General features: G+C 39.8%; 1 protein-coding gene across 5 annotated transcripts in view; it reads left to right on the forward strand.

Moving 5' to 3' along the window:
• The first annotated feature begins 1,160 nt into the window (after positions 1-1,160).
• TBC1D24 (TBC1 domain family member 24) overlaps positions 1,161-18,194 on the forward strand; it is a 42,572-nt gene continuing 25,538 nt past the window's right edge. For 2 of the 5 annotated variants that reach the window (XM_027863261.1, XM_027863265.1), the window contains exon 1: positions 1,161-1,222. The gene's annotated coding sequence lies outside the window, so the exon portion shown is untranslated. Of the gene's footprint in view, positions 1,223-5,581; positions 5,710-8,018; positions 8,040-18,194 lie in introns of those variants that run through there. The other 3 variants (XM_027863262.1, XM_027863263.1, XM_027863264.1) reach the window with 3 other exon arrangements.

The following is an 18,194-nucleotide window of genomic DNA, read 5'->3' on the forward strand; positions in this document are numbered from 1 at the left end:
GACTTCAACATACCTTTCTAGCCTTATCTCAAGTTTTTTTTTCCTTCATATACTCTGTTTCAGGCAAACTTCTTGTCCTCTGCTCTAGTCCTGCTCATTCTGGGCTCATGCCTTTGCTCACATAGTATATAGTATTCCTATTCTTGGAATGGAGTCCTTTCACCATTCCATCTGTTGGGATCCTTCTCCTTTAACACCCAATTCAAGCAACACCTCCTTCATGAAGTCTTCCCTTACACCACTAATCCCCAGCTGACTCTCCTCAAATTTCCTATAGCACTTTGCCTACACCTTTCTTTTTGCACTTTGACCACACTCATCCTTGTACTATAGTTGTATGAATTTTGTTTCTTCTATTAATCAATCGACAAATATTTATTAAACACCTATTATGTCCCAGACATTGTGCTAGACACTACAAAGACAAAATCAAAACACAAGTTCCTTGAACACAGATGTGTCATTAAAAATTTTTTTTAATAACTGTAATTCATCATAATTGTTTCCCCCTTGTAATCCTATGTATTTTATGCCTTTAAAAATTATTCTGAGGAGTTTGTAGGCTTCATCAGACTGTCAAATGTGGTCCATAACTCAAAAAAGGTGAAGATCCACTCATTTTGTGAACTTACATAAGACCAAAATGGTTAAGTAATTTGCTGAAAGTCACACAGCTAAAATGCAGCATACTCGGACTCAAGTTTTCCAGGTCTAACACCAGTGCTGGCTCCCCTGCCATACAGCCACCAACTAGAGGGTCAAAGGTCCTCATGTCAATTATCTTCAGGAACTTTTGGAGACGAGGCGAGGCGAGGGACAACTTTCTGATAGAAACCTATACCCTCCCCATGCCCTTCGGCATATACCTATACCTTTCCTAAGCCCGCGGGCTCCTTAGCCCGTCCATGTTCGTCCCCTTCCCCACTCCCTTATACTTCCACTCCGTCTCCACACCCACCCCCCAACCACGTCCCGGTAGCTGGCTCCCGCAGTGCCGCGCATGCTCTCTCCACCATACAGCGCACTGGCGAAGGGAAGAGTTCTAGTAATGCGCATGCTCGAGGTCAGGTATTCAGGCTCGTTTTGTGAGAACCCGGGGGCGGTGCGTGCGCGGCACGGGGCGGGGCGGGGCGGGGGCGGGGCCAGTTTAAACGGCGCCTGCGCGTTCCTTCTGCCCGCTGTTGGTCTGGGAGCCGAGGTGAAAGCGGACCTTTGGAGCTGGGTGAGGCGCTGGGTGAAGGAAAGGATGGGGGTCTCGACAGTGGGGATTTAAGGGCTCCAGGTGCCAGTGGGAGGTCAGAGGAGAGGCAAAAGGAGCCCTGATAGGTGGCAGATTGTGTAGGCGTAGCGACTTTTCAGAGGAGCTGGGGGCTTCAGGGGGTCTGAGGGGGGATGTGGAGGCCTTGAGAGCTGTGAGGGAAGAAAGGGTTCATAACAGGACATTGGGGGGCACAGAGAACAAGAGTGTTGGCAAGAGAGGAGGGGGATGTGGGGAGCGTGTGGTGTGGGGGAAGCTTGGGAGGAGGTCGGGGCTTTGATGGGGAGAAGTGTAGGTGACCAGGGAGCTCGAGTGGGGGCGGGGGAGTCGATCGGTGAGGGGTTGCAGATGCCCACGGAGCAGGGGATTGGGACTGGACAGGGATGGGGAGGTCTTCTTCATCTCTCTGGGGCGGGAGAGTCCATGGCAGAACGGAGCAGAACTGTCAGATGGGGCCAGGCATCGACCAAATCCTGTGCCTGGCCAGGGTCTGTTGTGGAAACACGGGTGACAAGTGCGGGTTAATCCGAGGAGCTCTGAGTGAATGTTGTGTTTGTCCAATAGCCTGAAGGGGAAAAGAGGCTTTGAATCAACAGGCTTGAGCAGTTAAATAACTGCACAGTCAGATAACCTATCAGGTCAGGTCATTTGCTATTTCCTCAAGAACAGCTGCTTCTGGAACCCTGAAAACTTAGGTGTCTCGAAAAAGCAAGGGATCTCTCTACACTTTAGGGACCTCCCAAGTTGAGAGAGGCTGATTCAAGTATGAATGGTCAGACACTCAGCATGATCAACTGCCCTTGATGAATTAGGCACAGGGTAGGGCTTATTCTTGTGATGCCTTAAAAGAGAAGACCAAATTCCTTAACTGCAGAGGTGGGAAGCCCCTTGGATGGGCAGGTATGATTCTAGTGCCTGTTCTAAGGAGCTAGATCTAAGCAGTAGCTCTTCATTAAATGAGACCAATGTTCCCCTCATTAATTGAGAACTGTTGTCAGCTATCTTCTCGTCCCTTCCAAAGCAGAGTTCCTTTTTTCAAAGCTCAGAAGGAGGGGCTTATTACTCTGGTTTCAAAAGTGGGGTAGATGTGATCTCCCTTCCTGACCCTGTCCAGTGATTTATGTTTAGAGCCTCCTGAAAGAGATAAAAGGATAACCTGGGGCTGAGTGGGAGATTGAGGAAGTAGATGCCTTGATCTGAAAGAAGCAAGGAAATGAGACCTGAAACAAGATTAAACCTGAAGGGTTCTTCAAAACAAAACAAAACAAAACAAAAAAAACAAAACCCTAAGTGATTATAGATAGGCCTTCCAAGATGGCAAAAAGAAAGCCACCTAAGTAGACCAACAGCAGTGAAAGTCACATCTCAGACAGGCTCACACTGTGGGTACCCAGTAGGACTAGAAAGCCTCAGGTATCAGGAATTGCTCCTTGATTTAACTTCTGTATTTTATTTTGGGTTTATTCTCTCCCCTGCTCTCTCAGTGGGGATAGATCTGGTGCTGGCCAGAGGAGATGAGAATTTTGAGAACCCCACACTTAAATCACCAGTATCTTTGGATGCTAGAATCTAGAGAAATTTCCTGCCTGAGCAGATGGGCTTCTACAAAGCAAAGACTCACTGATCCTAGGAATCTTTGCTCTGGTCCCTTGTATCTTCACTATTAGCTGTTCTTGAATGTGGGCACAGTGCCAGAAACTCTTGGTAACCTTTGGGGACTTTGGACAAATTGATCTGACGATTCTTAAGCTGAAGCTTACAAAGAGGAAACTATACCTTAACCAGACTTTGAACTATCCATGCAACTCATACAGATCCTATCATCCCTGCTAAAATAGAAACCACTTTGGAGTCAGAGAGAGATCAGGATGCTTTTAGCATTGAGTTTCCTATTCCTGCCCACCTCACTCTGAATTGTCCCCTCTTATCCTTGGGCTAACACAGGTAAAACACTAGTAGGTTGATAGATTATTGGCAGGTTTTTAACCATTTTGGTGTAGTATGTCTATTAATGATGAGTTTAGTTCCAGGAATGACTACTTTTGAAGGGTCCTATGTTCTCTGACCAGCACAGGTCAGAGTAGGGGCTGGTAGTCAGTCTTTTTTGCATCTTTATCCTCTACTCCCTGTGGGTTCTTTAACTAGATCTTTTAAAATCTGTCTTGTCAGGCCTTTATAGGACCTTTGCTTTGGATTTTCAATTTCAGATCTAGAGAATGCTCTTCATATGTTTCATTTGGTACCCAAACTCCTTACAATTAATATCTTTCTACAGATTTCATACTGAATTTGTGCATATCAGCTAATCTCATATTTGCTTCATAGAATCATACTTGAAGAGACCTTAGAGAAATATCCAATCTAACTCTTTGTCTAATGGATCAATCTTCTCTTTAAGTTTTCTGTCAAGTGGTCATCTAGCCACTGCCCAAATTCCTGGGGTGATGGAGAACTTATTACCTTATGAGATAGTCCATTTCATTTTTAACAACTCTAATTATTAAGAAATTCTTACCAGTTTGGAGCTGATATGTCTTTCTGTTGGACCTAGTTCAGTCCTCTAGGGCCAAGCAGAATAATTCTAATCCCTTTTCTTTGTGATATTGCTTTCACTTACTATGTACCAAAATGTTTAGATTAATAGCTATCTTTCAAAAATGTGAAAGGTTATCATGTCTCCATTAAATTTCCTCTTTTAAATCAAACATCCTTACTTTCTTAAATAGATACTCAAGTAACATGGTTTTGAATCACCTGCCTCTAGTTTGTCATACTTTTTAAAATATGGTGCCCAGAAATGAACACAATTAGTCTGCCTAGCATACAACACAGTGATACTATCACCTCTCTTATTCTAGACACTATCTACTTCTGTTATTGCAGCCCAAGAATCCATTTCTTTTTTTTTTTTTGCCAGTAGCCACACTGATTCATATTAACCTTGAAATCCATTAAGGCTACTAGTCTTTTTTTACATTAATTGCTGTCTATCTACATCTTCAGCATTCTGTGTTTGTGCAATGGATATTTTAAAACTGTATAAGAATTTACATTCATCCTTAAGAAATTTCCTCTGAAGTCTGCTTCATTGCTCCAGCCTGTCGTATCTTTTTGGATCCCAATTCTGTTATCTAAATATTATCTCAACCTAGTGTAATATACAAATTTTTAAAGTATTCTGTTTATTTCTTAAGTCATTAATAAGCCCTGAGATAGGCTAGGGATGTAGCTATTCACATATTACTAGAGATTGTCTTTCAAGCTGATATTTTTGGGTTAGGACTTTCAGCCAATCTTAGATGCACCTAATTGTAGTATCATAGCCTATTTTTAAAAATTTCAACCACTTTGTCAGATATCCTGTTGACATCCGTGTATATCGTTGTCTTTTGACAATTTCTAACCATTTTATAGTTCTATCAAAAAAGGAAACCAGGTTAGTTTGGCATGATCCATGCTGTCTTGTAGTGTGACTTTTTTTTCATTGTTTTTATTATTAGTGAAAAGAAAGTATTATAAAACTATCTTCTATACATATGATATATATATAGTATACATATTTTATATACTATATTATATATTGTTTAATAAGAAATAAAAAAGTAATGATAATTAGTAGCACTTTCTTTGACATTTCAAATGTTAAGACATCACTTTCATATTTGAAACTATTAGAGAAGTGCAGCTGTTCCACAGAAAACAGACCTGTGCAAAGAAATCATTAGTGGCTGAAAAATAAAGGATCATAAAATGTCACAGCTGAAAAGGACTTTGAGGGTCATTGAGTCCTGTTGAGGTTTAGAGGTTTAGGGGTGCTGGGGCACCAAAATTACAACACGTGGGTCCTGCCCAAAAGAATTTGACCCAAGCCTTCTTTCAACCAAAAACAAGGTTTATTAGAACATCTGCCATATTGGCCAGACACTTAAGGAATCTAAACATTACTGAGCTATTGGCTAGTTTATAAGAATCTGAGCAGTGGCTAGATTTTAAGAATCTGAGCAGTAGAGTGACTTTTGCTTCCTTAATTTTGAAAATCATCCATTTGATCCTGTCTTATAAAATCTTGCTGAATGTGGATGTCAAACTAACCCATCCACAGTTGCAGAAGCTGATATGTTTGATTATTTGGATATTATTTGCCCATCTCCAGTTGTATGTTTAGAGACAACATAGAGTAGTTCAGCATTTACCTTGGGGTATAATTTGTACAAGCTAGGTACTTGAATTTATTTAGAATAACTAGGTGGTACCCTTTTATTATCTTTTTACTTATCTTAAATTTCAGTTCTCTCTTGACTTTTATTGTTCTGTCTTTTCCAGTCTGGAGTCTCCTTGATAGATAAAACAAGAAAAATTGGAGTTGAGTAATTCTGCTTTCTCTCTGCCATCTGCTAAAATTGCCCCATCACAGGCCTATTCCTTCCTTGTTGCTCTTCTCTCCAATGCAGGTAAAACATTTGCCCTTTAGCATTTTTTTACAGGTCTTGGACTATTTTGGACTTGTCTTCCTGACAGTTTTTTACAGATCCTTGCTTTTGTGCTTGGTCTTGGTTTAATGAACTCTTTCTAACGCCTATAAAAGTCCATTTTGAATCCACTCATCAGAGATTCTGTATGACACCACTGGATATTTTAATCTCCTGCCTGAGGTGGAAGTCATCTTAATCTTAGCCCAAAGCTTGAGCTCCCGCTTGCTCTCTCTCTCTCTCTCTCTCTCTCTCTCTCTCTCTCTCTCTCTCTCTCTCTCTCTCTCTCTCTCTCTCTCTCTCTCTCTCTCTTTCTCTCTCTCCCTCCCTCCCTCCCTCTCTCTCTCTCTCCCTCTCTCCCTCTCTCCTGGGTCTCCCTATCTTACCCACACTGGAAGTGCAGCAGCTACTCATGGGCCCAATCCTGCTACTGATCATCATGGAAATTTTGACTCTTGTTTCTGAACCAAACCACTTCTCTCTTTAAGCAACTTGGTAACTCCCTGCTCCTGAGGTCCACCATATTAGTGCCAGACTGAATAAGGATACTTGATCTGCTTTAGCCAACTGCAGCTCAGAATCTTCCAACTCAAAGATCCAGTAGCCTCAGCCTCCCTGATAGTAGTGATTATAGACATCTGCCACCATAGCTGCAAACTCTCAGTTTCGTAGAAGCTTGTCTTGTATCATTCTTGGGGGAATCTTTCAGCTTTCATTTCCCTGTGTTTTTCTTCCCCGTTCAAGATTTTAAAAGATAGCCTGATACTTCGTTCCCAAAGAAGTATGTGTTTTTCTAAGATCCTGTTTTATCTTGGTTAATGGAAATTTCCTCTTACCATGATGTCAGGCCAGCTCTTCTGAGATCTTCTGTGTCCCAGCTTTGTCTACAGTCTTCTCCAGTCCTTCTCCAGTCCCTCAGTTTTCCTGTTGTTGGCCTCTTGATAGAGCTATTACTGAGCTATTGGCTAGATTATAAGAATCTGAGCAGTGGCTAGATTTTAAGAATCTGAGCAGTAGTGTGACTTTTGCTTCCTTAATTTTGAAAATCATCCATTTGATCCTGTTTTATAAAATCTTGTTGAATGTGGATGTCAAACTAACCCATCCACAGTTGCAGAAGCTGATATATTTGATTATCTGGATATTATTTGCCCATCTCCAGTTGTATGTTTAGAGACAACATAGAGTAGTTCAGCATTTACCTTGGGGTATAATTTGTACAAGCTACAATAGAGTGCCCAGTTGTGGTTCCATTTGCTGCTGCTTTTGTTAACAAAACCATCATTGCTTCCTTTGGAAGTCAGGTAGAAGGGAGAAAGTAAAAATGTTGAGTGGAATTTTAGGATTAGTTGGCTTTTGTTCCCCTTTGTCTCGTAGAAGCAGAACTATCTGTATGGAGATTGGATTATATCTACATCAGAATGAGTTACATAATGAAGCCTGAGGATAGGATACATAAAATCATCCCTCTCCTCTGAGGCAAATCTTGCTAAGAGCCTGGCAGAACTAATTTATCTGATTAGCCAAGGGAACCAAGCTGTGCCTGGTACCTCACAGGTTAGGTCATGCTGGGCAATGGTTAAGAGACACTAACTTGTGGGTTAAGGATCAACTAAAGTGACCACAGTGCCTGAACCTGTAAGTCAGATATCTTACAGGTGGGAGAAAAGCCCAGAAGCCAGTTTTTTCTCCCACAGGTTTGTATTGCTTCAGAGTTTGCAACCTGTATCCCCACATTGCCATCATAGATTGAAAAGGTGATAGCTGATGGTGTTGCTTCTTTCAGCAAATGATTTGCAGTCAGCAGGAAGGATGCTATCACACTTTGGCATATGTCATAATCTCCTTCCTCCAGAAGTTATGATTTTACTATATCTAGGCTTGAAAGATGAGTTCTGTCTTTTAATAAATTCTAAAGGCAGACTCACATGCCAAACAGTATTTAAGAAGAGGTTCTCAAATGGGTTTCGTTGTCTTTGATTTTTAAGAATGTAGGGGAAAGAAGGAATATGAAGCAAGATGGATAGGAGCCCAGAGTTGGATGTGATATGAAAGCTAAGGAACTTTGATAATTCTTACAATCATAGGATTATTTACTGGGAGCATTCTGTGCCCTTGCACAGAAACAAGTGAGTATTTGTTGAGTGCCCACTATGTGCCCCATCCCTTGTTACTTGTCTATAGGATCTCCAGAGGACCCAGAAGATTTTTCTTGCTTTAAACACCATGGGCTTGGGGCTCAGCCACTATTTCCAGTCTTGAATCCTGTGGACCACCCTACAGGTTTGACTGTTAGCTGTCTCCTTACCTTGGTATGAACTTCCTACCTGTGGCAGACCTGCATTTTCTGTGACTAACACCTCATTAGTGGTTACATCTATGTTGTACCTGGCACGTGGCCCTCATTGTGTGCTACCAGCAAAGGGCTAGGAATTGAGTTCCATGGTAATTAGCTACTTGGTAGTTACTGTGGAATTCTAATCATTATTAATATTTGAAAAATTTCTATAGCTCATGCTACAGCATTGAGACAGCATGTATTAATCTCAAAAATGTGAACATCAGGCTTCTCTTCACTGATAGAACTTAGACACCTTTTAGTGACCTGGCTGTTGTTTCCTTCTAAGAGCAGTATTCTTCACTTTGGCATCCGCTCTAACAAGTGCTCTAGAGAAGGAAGTTTTCCTCCTATACTGAAGTGGTTCACTAGGCCATTCATAGTCTTTTGTGAGGTATCTAAGGCTTTCTTGGTTTGCTCCCTACTTGACCATTCTGAATCTTTTATCTTTGAAGATCCCTGACTACCCATAACCTCTTTCACTGGAAGCTTTTTTGTTCTTTAAGATGGAAGAGAATCGGGCATAAAGCAACTTTCCTGTTTCTTTTCTTGCTGTCATCTTTTCTCATCTGAAAGATAGATTCTTTATTGACAGAACCTCTTTATTGTGGATGCATTAACAATCTGCATTTATTTCTTTAAATAATCTCTCACAATTCAGTCCTAAAATGGATTTTCTGTAGTAACATAATGGGATTTCCCCCCTTTTAAATTTGAACATAATAAATACCAACGAAAATGAGAACTTACATATACATAGTAGAACAGAAAGAGAGGGTTGCATGTGAAACTGCATATCTCTACAGATAGCTTTTCTTTTTCAGTTATGTAATAAATTCAACATATATTTTTCAAAGCTGTGTTGTTTGTCCATTTCCTTCTGGCTTTCCTTCTTTTCTCTTCTGTGAATTTCAAAAGTTATGTTTCAATGATGCTTCTTTCTTTTTATTTCCTTTTTTGGGCAATCTTATCCGCTTTAGCTCCTCACCACCACCCCCTTCCAAACTGAGGAAAATGAAGAATAAAACCTTTGTAACAAATACGTCTAGTCAAGCAAAACAAATTCCCAAATTAACTAGCTCCAAAACTGTATGTTTCATTTTGTACCTTGAACCCATCACCTCCCTGTCAGGTGGTAGATAGCATGCCTGATCTTTGGTCCCCTCAAATTGTGTTTACCCATTACAGTGATCGGAGTTCTTAAGTCTTTCAAAGTTGTTTATCTTTATAATGTGTTGTTATATAAACTGTTATCCTGCTTTTGTTCATTTCACTCTTTATTGGTTCTTCCCAGGTTTCTTGGAAGCCACCCCTTTTGTCCTTTCATATGGCACAATAGTATTCCTTTACATTTTTATACCATAATTTATTTGTTCAGCAATTCTTCAGTTGGTGGGTACCCTCCCCCTCCCCCTACCTTAGCTTCTAGTTCTTTGCTATAAAAAAGAGAACTATTACAAATATTTTCATAAAAATTAGTCATTTTCCTCTTTCCATGCTCTCTTTGGAGTATAGCCTCCTATTAGTGGTATCACTGGGTCAAGGACATGCACAGTTTAGTGACTTTTTGGACATAGTTACAAATTGCTTTCCAGAATATCAGGACTAATTCACAGCTTCATCAACAGTGCTTTAGTGTTCCTGTTTTCCTGAATTCCCTTAACAGTTGCCACTTTCCTTTGTCATAATTTTTAAAAATTAATCTACAGTTTCTAATTTTTAGTATTGTGGAGTGTTTTTCCATAATCTTGTGGATAGGATTTCTTTCTTTGAAAATTGCCTGAATGACTTCTTCTAGTGTCTTCTCTCTCTTTAGTGCCTACTGATTCCTTGCCTTATGCCTTTAAATATATGCAGGTATTTTATTACCTTGAAAAATGCTTTTTGAAAAAAAAAACACTATGGTACCATGCCTCTCCTTTTAGGGCTAAGTTTCTCAAATAAAGTTTCCTATATGTGTTGTATGTGTTGTCTCTTTCCTTTTCTTTTTTAATTCTTTTCTTTCACAAAATTCCATCTTAATTTAAAACTGAGTATAATTCCCCTCCCCTCTTGCCTCAATCTGGCCTCTTTCCCCATTAGTCTATTAAATCTCTTTTCTTTAAGGTTGCCAGTGACCTCCTCTTTTGGCATCTATTGATCTTTCCTCAATTATCAGTCTCCTTGTCCTCTTTCTAGCATTTGACGCTTAGCAGAGTGCCTGGCTCTTAGTAAATTCATAATGAATGCTTATTGGTTCCTTAATCTCCTAATAACTCTTCTTCCTTGACTTCTTTGACTTTATACTGGGCATGTTGGTGATGCAGTAGATAGAATACTGGACCTGGAGTCAGGAAGAACTGAGTTCAAATTCAGTGTCAGATATGTAGTAGCTGTGTGACCCTGGGCAAGTCATTTCCCCTCTGTTTACCTCAGTTTCCTCATCTGTAAAATGGGGGTAATAATAGCACCTACCTTTCAGAGTTGTTGTGAGAATCAAATGAAATGATTGTTAAGTGCTCAGGACAGTAACGGACACATGATAAACACCATATAAATGTTAGCCATTATCATTATACTTTTCAAGATCTCTTCTCTCTCCAGCTATTCTTTATCAGTGCCACTTATTCACTCTTATTATATCTGCCTTAGTCTTAGGTTCTCCTCTTATACCTGGACATCTTCCTAGCTGATTTTTTTGGAGGGTGAGGCAATTGGGGTTAAGTGACTTGTCTAGGGTCACACAGCTAGTGAGTTTCATGTGTCTGAGGCTGGATTTGAACTCAGGTCCTCCTGACTCCAGGGCTGGTGCTCTATCCACTGCTCCACCTAGCTGCCCCCTTAGCTGATTTTTTCCCTTGTAGCTGGTCTCTTCCCTTCTATACCATCCTATATATTGCTATGAAAATAGTGCTATTAACATACTGCTTTCTATCCTGTTATTCCACTGCCTCAGAATCAATTCTGGACTTTGCCTAAAGAATGTTTTCCAAACTTCCTTGCCTGGCATTTAATACTCTTATCCATCTTGTTACTATGTTATTGTCATGTTTGCAGTATTGTGTGACACTGTGGTACAATGAAAAGAGCATTGGATTTGCAGTCAGAAGATCTGGGTTCAAATCTCAACTCTGTTGCTTGCTGTCAGTGTGACCTTTGCCAAGTCATTGAACCTGTTGTGGGACATTAATTTCCTCACTTGTAAAATGAGGGAGTTGGACTTGTTGACATTTAAGGTTTCTTTGAGTTCTAAATCTATAATCCTTTTATTTTCTACTCTGTCCTCTTCCCCCTCTTCTCCTCCCCCACAACCCTCACCAATTCTCAACCCTTCTCTCAACTCTTCTCACATTCAACATCCACTACATTATAATTTGACTGGATATTCCAAGAGACTTTCTTATACTAATCTTACTCATTTTGATCACCCTCTCTGCTTCATTCATTAAGTATCTACTGTGTATAAATATTATGCTAGATATTAAGGGATATGTAAGATTTAGATAAGCCATGATTGAAATTAAGGTAAACTGAAGCACAAAGTTCCACACATGTTCAATTTATTGGTGAGGCTAGCACTTACCAATGAAAGGAATCTTTAGATCCTCAGCAAACAAAAAGACCTTGAATGAGGGCAGACAAATCATTTTTACAGAAAAAAGGAGGAGCATCTAAAAACTCGCAGGCAGCATCATAGAAGGGAAAACAATACGATTGATTACAAAGCTTGTAGCATCATAGATAGGGAAAACGGTATGATTGGTTACACAGTCTGAAACATTACAGGCATGAGAAACAATATGATTGCCTGGAAATTAGGAATGAGGGGTTAGCAACAACCCCTCCTTCCATCTTGTCACTAAGAAATGTTCATCGTTTGAATTCACCTGCAAGGACAGTTTAGCCACAGTGGACTATACTACTTTGGATAACAGACCAGACTCCTTGGTACCCACTTTCATCCTTCAAGGAAAAGAGATTTCTTTAAGGCAAGAATAGAACAGTGATTAGCAGGAGAACTGAACTTCTAAACTTAACTCAGAGACAGTGAGTGATTTACAGGAAAGATGAATTTCCAAACTTAACTCCAAGACAAATGAAACATGATTTAAATCGTTACAAAAATGTCAGTAGTGATACAGAATGAAATCAATAACAAAATATAATCAATTTGATTTTCCCAATTTTCACTTGGTTTCCTGGAGCTGGAGAGACTGATATATGGTTACATAGTGAATTCACTAACCAATTTAGATTTTAAAACAGAAATGTACATTATAAAGACAAAGAACTTTGAAAGACTTTTAAGGACAAAGACCAACCATAATTCCAATGGACCAATAATGATGCATGCTACCCACCTCTTGACAGAGGGGATAGGCTTGGGGTGCAGAATGAGATGTGTATTTTCTGGACATGGCCAACATGTTGTTTTGCTTGACTATGAATATATGTTACAAGGGTTTTGTTTTTCATTCTTTTTTTAATGGGGTGAAGGTAGAAAAAGGAGAGAAAATAGATTTTGTTTATTTTTTGAAATTAAATTAATTTAAAAAAAGAAATGTACAGAAGATGGAAGACCAGGTAACAGAGTATAAAAGAGTAGCATGGTCCTGTAAAAAGTATCAGGATTATTAAACCTCAGAATGGCCTTAAGCTGGTGAGGGGGACTAATGACAAAAAAGGGGGCTTTGAAAGTTATATTGGGAAAAAAGGGAGGATCAAAGAAGTGGTATGACTTTTACTCGGAGTAGACCTCAGATCTGGGCATTTTATCTAGCTGTCCCTCATGCCTAGAATAAAATTTGCAGATGACACAAAGCTGAAAGGGATACCTAGCACACTGAATGACAAAGGCAGATTCCAAAAGGATCTTGACAGGCTAGAAAAGTGGTGTCAAAGTCAAATAGAAAAGGATCCCTGAAGACCACATATTGGCTTAGAAAACCACAAATTAACATTATCTATGTTGTACTGTACTTTTATTTATTTTGTTAAACATTTCCTAATTACATTTTAATTTGGTGTGGCCTGGTGGAGTGAGTTTGACGCCTCTAGGCCAGAGCATTGGGCTGATTCTAATAAGAGGAAATTCAATAGATAAAATGTTAAAGTCTTGCCAGAAACTAACTCCACAGCCATAAGATGGGGGAGGCATGGGTAAGCAGCAGTTCTGAAAAGTTTCTGGAGTTTTAGTAGACTGTAAACTCAGAAATATGATGTGATAGTCCAAAAAGCTAATGCTATCTTGGGTTGCATTAGGAAGGACATAGATTCCAAAAACAGAGAAGTGATAATCCCACTGTACTCAGTACTTGTTCTATGCCATCTGGAGCACTATATGCAGTTCTGAATGCCATAGTTTAAGCTCAAGAGTATCCAGAAAAGAAAAGCTAGGATGGTGAAGGGCTTTGAATTCATGGCATAGGAACTGGAAATGTTTAGTCTGGAGAAAAGAAAGCTTGGACTTGATAGCTGTGTTCAAGCATTTGAAGAGCTGTCATGTGGAAAAAGGGTTAGGTTTGTTCAGTTTACTCCAGAGGGCAGAACTACAAGCAGTGGACGTGGGTGGAAATTGTAAAGAAACCAATTTAAACATGACGTCAGAAAAAAACTTCCTAATCATTAAAGTTGTCCAGAAGTGGAATACACTGCCTCAAGAGGTGGTGGATTTCCCCTTCTTGGAAATCTTCAAGCAGAAGCTGTACGATCACTTGTCAAATATGTTATAGCAAAGATTCTTTTATGTATAAGTTGAACTGGCTGAAATCTCTTCCAATTCTCAAATTTGGTGATTTTGAGCTAAGTTACCAGCACAAATAATTATAATGGGGGAAGGAAAGGGAACAAGTATTAAGCACCTACTGTATGCTAGGCACTGTGCCAAGTGTTTCACAAGTATTATCTCATAATGTTATGTTAGTGAGTATGCTAGGTAATTACAAAACAAAGTGTTGTTTGAAGGTCATTATCAACCCGGGCATGGTGTGATCCGGGCAGCTGGAAGAAATAAGATTTGAGTTAGGCTTTAAAGGATGGTTAGGAATTTGGCCAGCAAAGGAGAGCAAGGGAATTCCAGGCATAGGGAAGAGTATGAACATTGGCATGGAGGTATGAAGGTAGATGCCATTTTCCAAGAACAGAAAATTTAAATAAAGCATATTGCTCATGGAAGGTAGGTAATGTGAGATTAGAAAGGGACCAGATTGTGGAGTGTCTTGGATGTCAGTCAAAGAAGATTGAACTTTAGTGAGGCAATAGAGAGCTACTGATTTTTAGTGTTATCCAGAAGACCTAGTGGGAGGTAATGGCTCTCATTCAGTTGGGTGGTAATAAGGGACTATATTAGAGTAGTAGCAGTAGGAATAGAAAAGGAATCAATGCAAGTGGTAAAGGTGGATAGGATGGTTTATTTGTTTGACAGAGTATGACTAACAAGAAAGGAAGTTCCAATAAAGAAGGCGCATTTCGCCTCACAGAAATCACTAAGCCTTGGTGAGATATACCTATGACTGGAATGTAGCTCTTTGGGTGTACCTTATTTAAAATAAACAAGATAGGTAAAAAATGAGGAATAGCATTGTATGCACAGTGTATATTCTTATGTGAAGAAATCTAAGAACCAGAAATGGGAAAGAATTTTCTCATTGCTGAAGAAAATTTGATGAAATTCAGTTCAATTTCACATTTATTAAGTAACTGATAGATGTCAGGAATGCAAAGACAAAAACAAAACAGTCCCTGCCATCAAGGAGTTTATATTCTATTGAAGGGAAACAATATATACACAGATAAGTAAACACAAAATATATGCAAAGTAATTTGAAGAAGGGAACCCTAACAATTGAGGGAATCAAAAAAGTCTGCTTGTTGGAGGGAGCAGGCAGAACTTGCACTGAAGCTTGAAGGAAGCAGGGGGTGGAAATGAGGAGGGAGATCATTACAGGCATGGGGATGGTATATGGAATGTTGTGTAGTAGAAAGAAGCATTAAGTAGGCCAGTTTGGTTGGAATGCACAGTGCATGAAGGGGGAATAATGTGAAATTAGCCAGGAAATATGGGCTGAAGGCAATATCATGAGGGGCTTTAAATGCCAGATGGAGGAGGTTTTATTTTATCCGAGAGGCAAAAGAGAGCCATAGACCTATTTGTGCAGAAAAATGACATAATCAAATTTGTGTTTTAGGAATATTAATTTGGTAGCTATATGAAAGATTGTTTAGAGAGGGAAGAGATATAAGGCAGGAAGAACAATTAGGACGCTTTTGCAGTGGTCTAGGTGACAGGTGGTAAAGGTCTAAATTGGGGTACTTGAGGTATGAATGGAAAGTAATAGAAGTAGGATTGACAAAACTTGGCAAGTGATTGGATATATGGTGTGAGAGTAAAGAATCTAGAGTGACTCCTAGCTTGCAAACCTGGGGGACTGGAAGAATGGTGGTGTCTTTGACAGCAGAGAGGTTAAGAGAAAGAGTGAGTTTAAGGGAAAAAAAAGATGAGTTCAGTTTTAGACATGTCTGAGATATCTGTGTGACATCTAAATTGCAATGTCCAACAGGCAGTTGATAAAGGGAGACTGGTGCTCAGGAAAGAAATGAGGGCTGGATATGTAGATTTGGGGTCATATATGCAAGGAGGTTGAATCCATGGGAGCTGATGAGTTCACTGAGATAAAGTTAAGAGTGAGAAGGTAAGAGGACTCAAGACAGACTTCTAGTATTTACCCCACACCTAGGGATGGCTGATGAATGATAGTATAGTAAAGGAGATTGAGGAGTGGCCAGACAGGTAGAAGGAGAACCAGGTGAAGGTAGTGTCATGAAAATACAGAAAGGAGAGAGTATCCAGAAGGAGAGGGTGGTCAGCAGTGTCAATACTGAGCAAAAGCCATTGGATTTAGCAATAAAAAGATCATTGCTGACCTTGGAGAAAGTAGAATAGGTCATGCCACACTATGGTCCCTTCTCAGACTTGTAGATTAGGAAAAGGTAGGCATAATTTACCTGCTCTTCTGGATAGATGGATAGATTTAGGCTGGATAATAAGAGATTAGATGAATTCAGAATTTACTGAATGGCTGAACCGCAAGGGCCATTAATAGTTCAGTGTCAGCTTGGAAGGAGGTGTCCAGTGGAATTCCCTAGGGATCTATGTGTGACCCTATGCTGTTTAACATTTTTATCTGTGACTTGGATCGTGGAATAGATGGAATGCATCAAATCTTCAGGTGACATAAAGCTATCATAGTGAAACACTTTAGTAGGAAAGAACACTGGCCAAATCTATTATGACAAAATTTATACTCTGGTTCAAAGAATTTACGAGTACAAAATGGAGGAGGCATGGCTAAACAAAAATTCATCTGAAAAACTCTTGGCTTAGTGGACTGCAAGCTCGTTATGAGTCAGTGATGTGATGTGGCAGCCACAAAAGCTCATGTGATCTTGAACATCATTAAGAGACCTAGTTTCTAAGAAAAAAGGAGATGTTAGTTTAGTTCCAATATATCCTGCTTTGGTCAGACTGTATTTGGAGTATTATGTTCAGTTCTGGGCACCAGACAGACAAGTTGAGGGAGAACAACTGGATACTGAAAGTCCCAGAGTTGATGCTATATGAAGACTGGTTGAAGGAACTGGGGATGTTTATCCTAGAGAAGAGAAGTCTTAGCAGGGATGTGATATCTTTCTTCAAGTATCTGAAAGGCTGTCATATGGGAGAGAGATTAGACTTGTTCAGCTTAGCCCCAGAGACCGGAAATTGGTACATTGGATAGATGTTGCAGAGAGGCAAATTTAGGCTTAAAATTTTGTGATAGAGCTAGCTAAAAGTAAAATGGACTGCCTCAGAGGATAATAAGTTACCCCTTGTTGGAGAACTTCAATCAAAGGCTAGATGAGCACCTTTCCTGTATGTTGTAGAGGAGATTCTTGTTCAGCTTTGGGTTGGACTATATGGCCAATGGGGTCCCTTCTCATCTGGAAGGTCTGTGAATCAAAAGGACCTGGTAGCTAATTGGGTATGAAATTTAAGGGCTTCCTCAAGAAGACACACAGACATCAGTGCGTTATCATACATTTCCAACCACAGGGATTTGTAGTTATTCTTCTGTTTTGCTTGTTTTGGCATGTTTTTTTTTTCCCCAGCAAGTCAGTGAAGAAACCATGCTTTATTTCTTTCACACCTCACAGTATCTGCTATATTCTGTGTCTTCATGGGTACTTTGATTAGAACATATTTGTGGGGGTAAGTAGAATTTGCTTCCCAGAATGCTATCCAACAATCACTCAGTCAACAAACATTTATTAAGTGCCTACTATGTGCCAGGCACTTGTCTGTGCAAAGAGCTTGAAATGAAAATCGAAAAAAAAAAAAGGACAACAAAATGGAGAACAACAGCACACAAAAGGAAACTGAAAAGGGGGGGGGGGGGAGTTGGGAAAAAGGAAGGAGGAAAGAGCATAATGAAGAGTCCAAAAGAGTGCAGTGGTGGGAAGATGAGGTATGAGTACCAAGGCTGTTTTTACCTTGTAGGATAATAAAATTTCCCAGTGATAGGGTTTCTGAGGGCATAATGTAGAAGTCCCAAAGAGTGCAGCTGGATAGGAAATGAAGAGAGAAAAAATTTTCCCTGTCCTATTCTCGTGACTTCCCTCTACTAATTATTTTCTATTCATCTTATATATAACTTGTTTTATCCATGTGTATCTCTCTCTCTCTCTTTCTGTCCATATGTGTGTGTGTGTGTGTGTGTGTGTGTGTGTATTTGTTTGTTGTCTCCCCCATTAGACTGTGGTTTCTTGAGGGCAGGAACTATCTTTTTTGGTATCCTGAGTGCCTAGCATATAATAGGTGTTAATAAATGTTTATTGATTGCTTGATCCTATGAGAGATGAAGGACCAGGATTACTTCTCCCATGTCCTCCCTGTTGTTCTCTTATTAATTAACTCATTCCAGTTCAGTTTCAAAGTCACCAAATCTTAAGAGTTAGAAGAGGACTTAGAGGTCATCCAATCCAGCATCCCTATCAGAGGATTCATCTAGCCTCTACCTACTTAAATGTTGGAGAGTTTACCACCTCACAATCAGGTCAGTCTCTGCTCTTTCTTCCTCTGTGCCTTTATTCACTCTGTCTCAATACCTGGAAT

This window comes from Vombatus ursinus, unplaced genomic scaffold, assembly GCF_900497805.2.
Source record: "Vombatus ursinus unplaced genomic scaffold, bare-nosed wombat genome assembly UNPS02014770.1, whole genome shotgun sequence".
NCBI lineage: Eukaryota > Metazoa > Chordata > Mammalia > Diprotodontia > Vombatidae > Vombatus > Vombatus ursinus.